The sequence below is a fragment of the Anas acuta genome, chromosome 3, assembly GCF_963932015.1.
Source record: "Anas acuta chromosome 3, bAnaAcu1.1, whole genome shotgun sequence".
NCBI lineage: Eukaryota > Metazoa > Chordata > Aves > Anseriformes > Anatidae > Anas > Anas acuta.
This window is the reverse complement of record NC_088981.1, coordinates 74,059,753-74,067,863: the sequence shown is the minus strand read 5'-3', so window position 1 is coordinate 74,067,863 and position 8,111 is coordinate 74,059,753. Positions and strand designations below refer to the sequence as shown.

Below are 8,111 nucleotides of genomic sequence, written 5' to 3'. Positions count from 1 at the left end.
TCAAACCGGTTTGATTTCTAGACTAATTCAGATAAATGAGGGTTTATTTTATTTTTATTTATTTATTTATTTTACAAACAAACAAAAAAAAAAGTAAGATAATTTATCAATTATTGGCACCAAGTAATTGGTAATTGATGTCTTTTCTACATCAGTTTGAAGATAACATAGCATAGATGTTGTATCTGCATATTTGCATGTGCAGGCAAAGACATTTGACTCAATTCTGCTGTGGTGACTGACTCCAAGGCAGATGCATCCTGCAGCAGAGTGAGGGATCTCAGCAGGCAGAGCGGTTTCTGCTTCAAGGCCACACAGGGCAGACCGGGGAGCCTTCAGGGCCCAGAAATCCTTGGAGCGGAACCCTACCCCCCTCTCCCCAGCCTGTTGCTACCAATGGAAGCTGACAAAGATATTGTTTGTGTGAGCAGGTGGAGGATGTGATCAGCCTGGTGGCAGAGCTCAAGGAGGAGGTGGAACGATTAAGGACTCTCAGGGAGTGTGAGCAGGAGTTAGACTAGTGGAGTAACTCCCTGCCATACCTGAGAGAAAGGAACTGGGGTGAAATGCCCCAAATAGTGGTGGACCCCTGACCTGCTGCTTTCGTGCAGAGGGAGGGGACCTGAAAGATGGAGATGAATGAAAACAGGTCCCTGCTTGGCATCATAGGCAAGCCCCCTCCCTACCTTTCTTGCCTTCCCAGGTGCTCTTGTGGGAATAGAAATGTTGTTTTTGCAGAGTTACATTGTTTAGAAGGAGGGAATGTGGTACTGAGATATGCTTACAGTGATAAGAAAGTTTAGCAGGCGACCTAGTAAAATGCAGACAACCAGTCTCCTTAGGACAATTAGGTGAAAATCACGGTGTCAAGTCAAGTCAGATAAGTGAAGAAACATTACCACTTCAAACAGTAAAAATGTCAAAAGAAATTTGAAATTTAACAGGCCGGCAACTGAAGGCCATGCATTGTTTGTGAAGCATCAGATAGATTGTGAACCTGGATTACCCACTCAGTGGGGAAACAGGGGAGGGTCCTGCCATCAAAAGGTATATAAACTGTGTTTTGGAACTAGTAGATGCGCTCTCTCCTGCTTGTGGGGCGCCCGCCATTGCAATCGCGAATAAATTACTACTTCACTGAGATCCTCGCCTGAGCCTAAGTTATTGGCTACGGAGTGTTTCTCACAATTTGGGGGCTCGTCCGGGATCCAGTCACCTACTGGGGAGCCCCACCGCCGCAGCAGCAGGAAGGCATGCCCCGCTGATTTCAGCGGTCCTGTGCATCGACGGTGGCGGTTCTGCGGAGAGCTGACAGAGGGCCCGAGACTGGTTAAAGAGGCAGGATCCATGAAGTAGTGGGGAAAGGAAGAAGGTAGGCACTCCGGGTTTTTAAGAATCGATCCGGTAACTCTGTGCACAGACCAAGGTAAGAAATATTAAGTATTGCCTTGGGGGTCGGGTATCTGGTGTATGGTAAGCCCTGGCACGGGGAAGTGCTGGCACTACACCAGGGGAATCTGGTGTACGGTAATCCTTGCACGGGGAAGTGCTTGGAAGTACACCAGGGAATCTGGTAAACTCAGGTGTGCGGTAACGCTGGCACGGGGAAGTGCTTGGCGGTACACCCCCATCTTTCAGTACGTTGGTGTGTGGTACACTGCAGAAGGGAAAATTCTGTAGCACATACTGGCGAGGGTTAGGAAAGATGGGAAGTACGAGTTCCAGGGAATCTGGTAAACTCATAGGTGTGCGGTAACGCTGGCACGGGGAAGTGCTTGGCGGTACACCCCCATTTTTCAGTACGTTGGTGTGTGGTACACTGCAGAAGGGAAATTTCTGTAGCACATACTGGCGAGGGTTAGGAAAAATGGGAAAATATGAGTTCCAGGGGACAGGGAGATATCCCTGGGGGAGTGCCTACTAATAGTTCTTCCTGAAGAATGATAAGAAATTGGAAACATAATCCCAAAATTAGAGGGATTGTAAAAGAAAAATAATTTAAAAAGGTTAAATATTGTGTATCAGTCTGGACAAAAGAACCAATTAAGGAAACAGCAGTATTTTGGCCAAAATACGGGTCTGATGAAAATTCAGGCTTTAAATTTATGTGTAAACAAGAAGATTCCTTTTTTTTAGAGAAGGAGCCAAGTCATGCTCCCTGTAATCTTAATATTGAACTGGTGACAGCAGCAGTCACTCCAGGAAGGGAGACAGGGGCTGTAATTAACACTGTCCCTAAAGAAGGATCGTACTCTAGGCTCTGGCAAGAATTAGAACAAGGTAGAAGATATATTGAGAATTTTGCCTTCCCTGATACTAACAGTACTAACACTAACTGTGTATCCTCTTAGGTGAACTACCCCCTCCTCCTTACCAGCAGAGAGGTTAGGACTTTTAAGAAGGAGAGGAAGTCTTTATTCGAGGACCCCAACAGCCTAGTTGAACAATTAGACCAGTTCCTATGACCTGATTTATACTCTTGGGGGAGGGAATTATGTCTATAAGTATGTTGTTTACAGGGAAAGAAATGGGAATGATCAGGAGGAGAGCTGCTATACAAGAATGGGAAAGAGCTCATCCTCCAGGACCAGGGGTAATACCGGCAGGGCAGAAATACCCACTTGCCAATCCTGGCTGGAATAATAATAGTGTGCAACACAGAAATCATATGAGAGACTTGGGGTCAGAATGAGAAAGTACTTGGGGATGAGACCTGAGGACCCAGTAACCCAAGGGCTCTTGAAAGTTCATTGTGTGATTAAAGCCTGGCAAAATACGCAGAAAATGATTCAGAAGGTGGGGGGATGTAGTGAACAGTCACTGGGGGACCCTCCTGCGGGAGGCCCTGGAGGTGTGTGTCCGAAGGGGAGATAAGAAGGAAAAAAAAAAAAAGAGCGAAACTAATGGTATTGACAGTGCAGCGGGTAGTGAGGCAAAGGGTTGGAGAAAGAGGAAGAAAATCTTCAGGGAGAGTCAGGGCCAGGATGGAAAGGAGAGGAAGAGAGATGAAGGAATGGCAGGCAAAGAAGGCTGCCTGTGTTGTGGCCTGAGTCCTAGCAGGGACAGGCTTTGATAAGATGTTTTAAGTGTGGCCAGGCTGGCCACTTCGAATAGGAATATCTGGAGTGGAAGAAGGAGGGAAGAAGGAAAATGGGATGAAATATGCTATATTGATATGTTGTTTATCTTGGAGGGAAAAAGTATGGAATTAAGTTGGACCCTGACTGAGCCTTTGGTGCTGGTATTAAAGTACAGGCTGGAGAAAGATAAAGGAAGTGTTAAAAGGGTTGCTGAAGGGGTTAAAGGTGTGGCATATAGTATTTAACAGAGCTGTTTTGAAGTTGAATGAGCAGGGAAAGGGGATGTAGGCATTATCTAAGTAACAGTCTAGAAGTTTTGGTATATTTGCTGTGGTGTTTGGTCAGTTTCCCAAGCATCGGGGAGGGGGGAACAGCCTGCTCCACCAGGAGCCTCTCCAGCGGCCGCAGGGGGGCTTCGGCTCCAGCGCCTGGAGCGCCTCCTCCCCCTCCTTCTGCACTGACTTTGGTGTCTGCGGGGGGGCTTCTCGCTCTCCCAACTGCTGTTGAGCAGCAGGTTTTTGTTTGTTTCTTTGTTTGTTTGTTTTCGTGGATGTGCTCTCACAGAGGCACGGACTGTGTTGCTCATGGCTTGGCTCTGGGCGGCAGTGAGCCCCTTAGGGGCCGGATGAAAGTGTTTGAAATTGAATTGAATTACCTGCCACGGGGAGGCTTCTGGGTTTTTCTCACGGGGGCTGCCACTGCAGTTTCCCACGCCCCCCACTCACAGCTCCCGAACCTTGCCATCAAACCCAATACACTGGGGAACAGCTAGGTCATTACTGACTTGTAAAGTATCAGGGATTAAATTAACTAATGAAACCCTAAAAAGTGACGGGGGCAGAAGGAACTGGGATAACAGTACCACTTTTGGGGGATACCAAGCTGAGACCAGGGGATAAAATGATCACTGGGTAATTATTGTATGTACCCAAGGCAAGGAATAACTTGTTGAGAAGGGATTTGATGATTAAATTGGGCATTCAAATAGTAAATTGTTAGACTGGAATAACAGTGTTATTAATGGAGTGCTCTCAGGCCCTGAGAGCAAACATACATGTGTGTTCACCTCTGACTGGAAAGACCCTGAAATGGGGGCGGAAGCAACAATATAGGTGGACAAATTTATCCAATTTTACCTCAGGGGTTTACAGGGCCACCTATCCATTTGGGTAAATTCTAAAAAAAATAATAATAAAAATAAAAATAAATAGATTTTGGAGCAATTACAACCTCCCAAGGAGGTATTAATGTTAACAAATGCGTGGATCATTTTCTATTGTCAGGACAGGAGAAAAGAGTTGTGAAGAAAGCTACTAACAAGCTATTCAACTTTCTGGGAAAGCAGGGCTTGGGAGTATTGAAAAATAAATTACAATATGGAGAAAGAGAAGTCAGGTATTTAAGGCATCTAATGTCTGAAGGAAAACAGGATAAATGCAGAGAGGATTCAGGGAATTGTTGAAAATTAAGAAAGAACTAAAAAGTTTTAAAAGAAAGATTTTTTTAAGGAATCAGGAGCTATGAAGTCTGAAAGAAAATGGATACTCCTTGATGGGAGAGAAATGCTGAATAAAGTGATAATGAGGCAAATATTAACTGTTTTACATCAAAAAAGTCATTGGGAGGTGCAAGCAACGTGTGATATTGTGCTACGAAAGTATGTCTGTATAGGAATATACACTTTAGCGAAGCACATATGTAGAGGATGTACCATATGTCAAAAGGTAAATAAAAAGATCTTCTGTAACCCATCTAGAGGGGGACGGGAGCCAGGGGTTTGACCTTTCCAAAGTATACAGGTAAATTTTACTGAGTTACTTGTTTTTCCTAATTGACCACGTGTCTGGATGGGTGTAAAGCTTTACTGCAAGGGTTAAAGCGGGCCTTAGCGATTGAGTGGGATTTTCACAGCCCCTGGCACCCCTCCTCTTCTGGGAAGGTGGAGCTAATGAATCAGACATTAAAGAAGCAATTAACTAAACTAGTGTTAGAAACCCAACTTCCTTTGGTAAAATGCTTACTCCTACAGGTTTAAACAGCACCAAGAAAGGCCATAGGAATTTCACCATATGAGATGCTGTTCAGATTGCCCTATCTGGGCAGAAGGGATGAGATACCACAATTCGAAACCAGAGAGTTTTCTTAAGAACTGTATTCTGGGGTTGTCCTCTTCTTTGTCATTTCTCAGGACCTGTGGGTTGTCGGCTCAAACCCCACCTTTGGAATTCCCCATTCACCACCATCACCCAGGAAACCGGGTCCTGATTCGGACCTGGAAAGAGTCAACTCTGGCCTGAATGGGAAGGACAATTACTAACCACTGAAACAGCCGTAAGAACTGCGGAAAAAGGTTGGACTCACTATACTCGAGTGAAGGCATCCGTCGACGCTAGTACCTGGGAAGCTGTTCCTACAAAAGACTTGTTGGAAGTTGAAATTGAATAGAAAAATCTCATAGTGGACTCTGAGCAGGATAAGAGCTTACAATTGTAAACTAACCTTTTATTTTCACAGGTAACTAACGACTGTGACTTGTGATTGAAAGAAAGAACAGACCTATAGCGAAATGCAGTGCTCCCAAGGGGGGGGTTGTTATAGTAGTAGTGTACATCTTATTTTTTTGTATCGATAATTATTTGGAAACCTAAGGTTTAAAAATAATGACAGGGAAAAATTGATTACTAATTTTGTTTTTAGTGATTCTAGGCCTCAGAGAAGGCCTTGGTCAATTGGCAACTTGCAAAAGGCATGAGCAGATAATAGCAAAAACGGGATACCCCATCAAAATATGGGTGACTGTGACAGAGGGTTATGTACCACATTCTGTCACGTTTGATGTTTGTGAAGTGTTAGCTTGTGGAGATCTAAATGCCCAACGACAATTGAGCAGAGAGAACAAATAACTGGGAGAGACCCAACAGCCAGATTGAGAATAGCTGTATGGAAACAATCCTCTATTGCCATCAGAGAAAGGGAGAAACTCAAGGAGAAAACAGGAGAGAAAACAGGAAGCCCTCTGAAATGTGTCAGTTCAAACAAGGTATGGGGATGTGAATGCCTGGATAGAATGGGTCAAATATACCGTCCAGAGTCTCAACCGTAGCTACTGCTATGCTTGTGCCTCGGGATGACCGATTGCCCAGATAGTGCCTTTCCCATGGTGGTGGACCAAAGACTCCCAAGGGGTGCGATGTATGATTGCATTGTACCAAGAAAAGACTGCCTGGGGAAATGAGGCCTGTAAGTCTCTCTTTGCTGTTCCTTGCATGATAACAGTATCACGGTTCCCCCTGCATTCTCTACAGCTATAGGTAACCATACAGCTTGCCTCTCACGGCAGGGTGTGAGTGCTACCTGGCATCTACGAGAATTTGCCTTGTGCTACCAAGGACTTGATGGGAAACTGCTCAAGACTAGAGATCCCCAGGGCAGATCTCTGGTGGTATGGTGGAGGGAAGATCTTACGGTCCACCCTACCATCTAATTGGGAAGGCACTTGTGCACTTGTTCAATTAGCTATACCCTTCACCCTGGCATTTGAAAGAGAAACATCACAAATACCCAGAGGAAGTAAAAGAGGCTTAGGAATATCATTTGATGATAGAGTATACATAGATTCTATTGGGGTACCTAGAGGAGTTGCAGATGAACATAAAGCCAGAAATCAAATTGCTGCAGGGTTTGAGTCACTGTTCTGGTGGGTAACAATCAATAAAAATGTGGATTGGATTAATTATTTCTATTATAATCAGCAGAGATTCATCAATTATACCAAGGATGCGATGAGAGGAATCACTGAACAACTAGATGCCATCAGCAAAATGGCTTGGGAAAACAGGATAGCATTAGATATGATGCTCGCAGAGGAAGGAGGTGTGTTTGTGTGTGTAATACTGAGCAACCATTGTTGCAATCTTATACCCAACAATAGTGTCCCAGATGGCTCGGTAACAAGAGCATTGCAAGGGCTTACCACCCTTGCCAGTGAATTGGCAGAAAAAAAAAAAAAAAAATAGGCGTATTTGCAACATTGATCGTAGTTGTAGGAGTTTTGACAGCCATTGGTTGCTGCATTATCCTCTGTGTAAGAGGACCAGTACAGTGGTTAACTGAAACCGCACTATTGAAACAAATGACCATGGAGCCACCACCTTACTCAGATAAGGTGATAATGAGGAGATGGAAAGCAAAGAAAGCAAAGAAGAAGAAGTCTATCAAATTGCACCTTAGAGAAAGGTTTTGCAAAAATCAACAGTTTATAAAAAAAGAAAAGGGGGGAATTGTGGGAATAGAAATGTTGTTTTTGCAGAGTTACATTGTTTAGAAGGAGGGAATGTGGTACTGAGATATGCTTACAGTGATAAGAAAGTTTAGCAGGCGACCTAGTAAAATGCAGACAACCAGTCTCCTTAGGACAATTAGGTGAAAATCACGGTGTCAAGTCAAGTCAGATAAGTGAAGAAACATTACCACTTCAAACAGTAAAAATGTCAAAAGAAATTTGAAATTTAACAGGCCGGCAACTGAAGGCCATGCATTGTTTGTGAAGCATCAGATAGATTGTGAACCTGGATTACCCACTCAGTGGGGAAACAGGGGAGGGTCCTGCCATCAAAAGGTATATAAACTGTGTTTTGGAACTAGTAGATGCGCTCTCTCCTGCTTGTGGGGCGCCCGCCATTGCAATCGCGAATAAATTACTACTTCACTGAGATCCTCGCCTGAGCCTAAGTTATTGGCTACGGAGTGTTTCTCACACTCTTACACAATAGGTTTGAGGCCCTGGAGTCTGAGGGACAGAGTGGTGAGGTTGTGGGGGAAGGCCCAACCAGGAAGTTGTCTAGGAGAAGGAAGTCCACATCTCAAGACTGCCTCCACCAAGAAGGAAAGAAGGGTAATTTTCTTAGGTGACTCCCTTCTGAGGGCAACAGAGGGCCCCATATGTCAGCTGGACCCCACCGTAAAGAAGTCTGCTGGCTACCTTGGGCCTGGGTCAGGGACGTTACCAGGAAACTTCAGGCTGGCAGCAAT

The 8,111-nt window shown here is 44.6% G+C and overlaps 1 long non-coding RNA gene across 1 annotated transcript; it reads left to right on the top strand.

The window, feature by feature from the left end:
- Nucleotides 1-701: 701 nt before the first annotated feature.
- LOC137854449 (uncharacterized) lies at nt 702-7,792 on the top strand. Its single transcript, XR_011095176.1, has 2 exons — nt 702-1,047; nt 1,162-7,792. It is a non-coding gene; the product is annotated as an uncharacterized lncRNA (long non-coding RNA).
- Nucleotides 7,793-8,111: the final 319 nt, after the last annotated feature.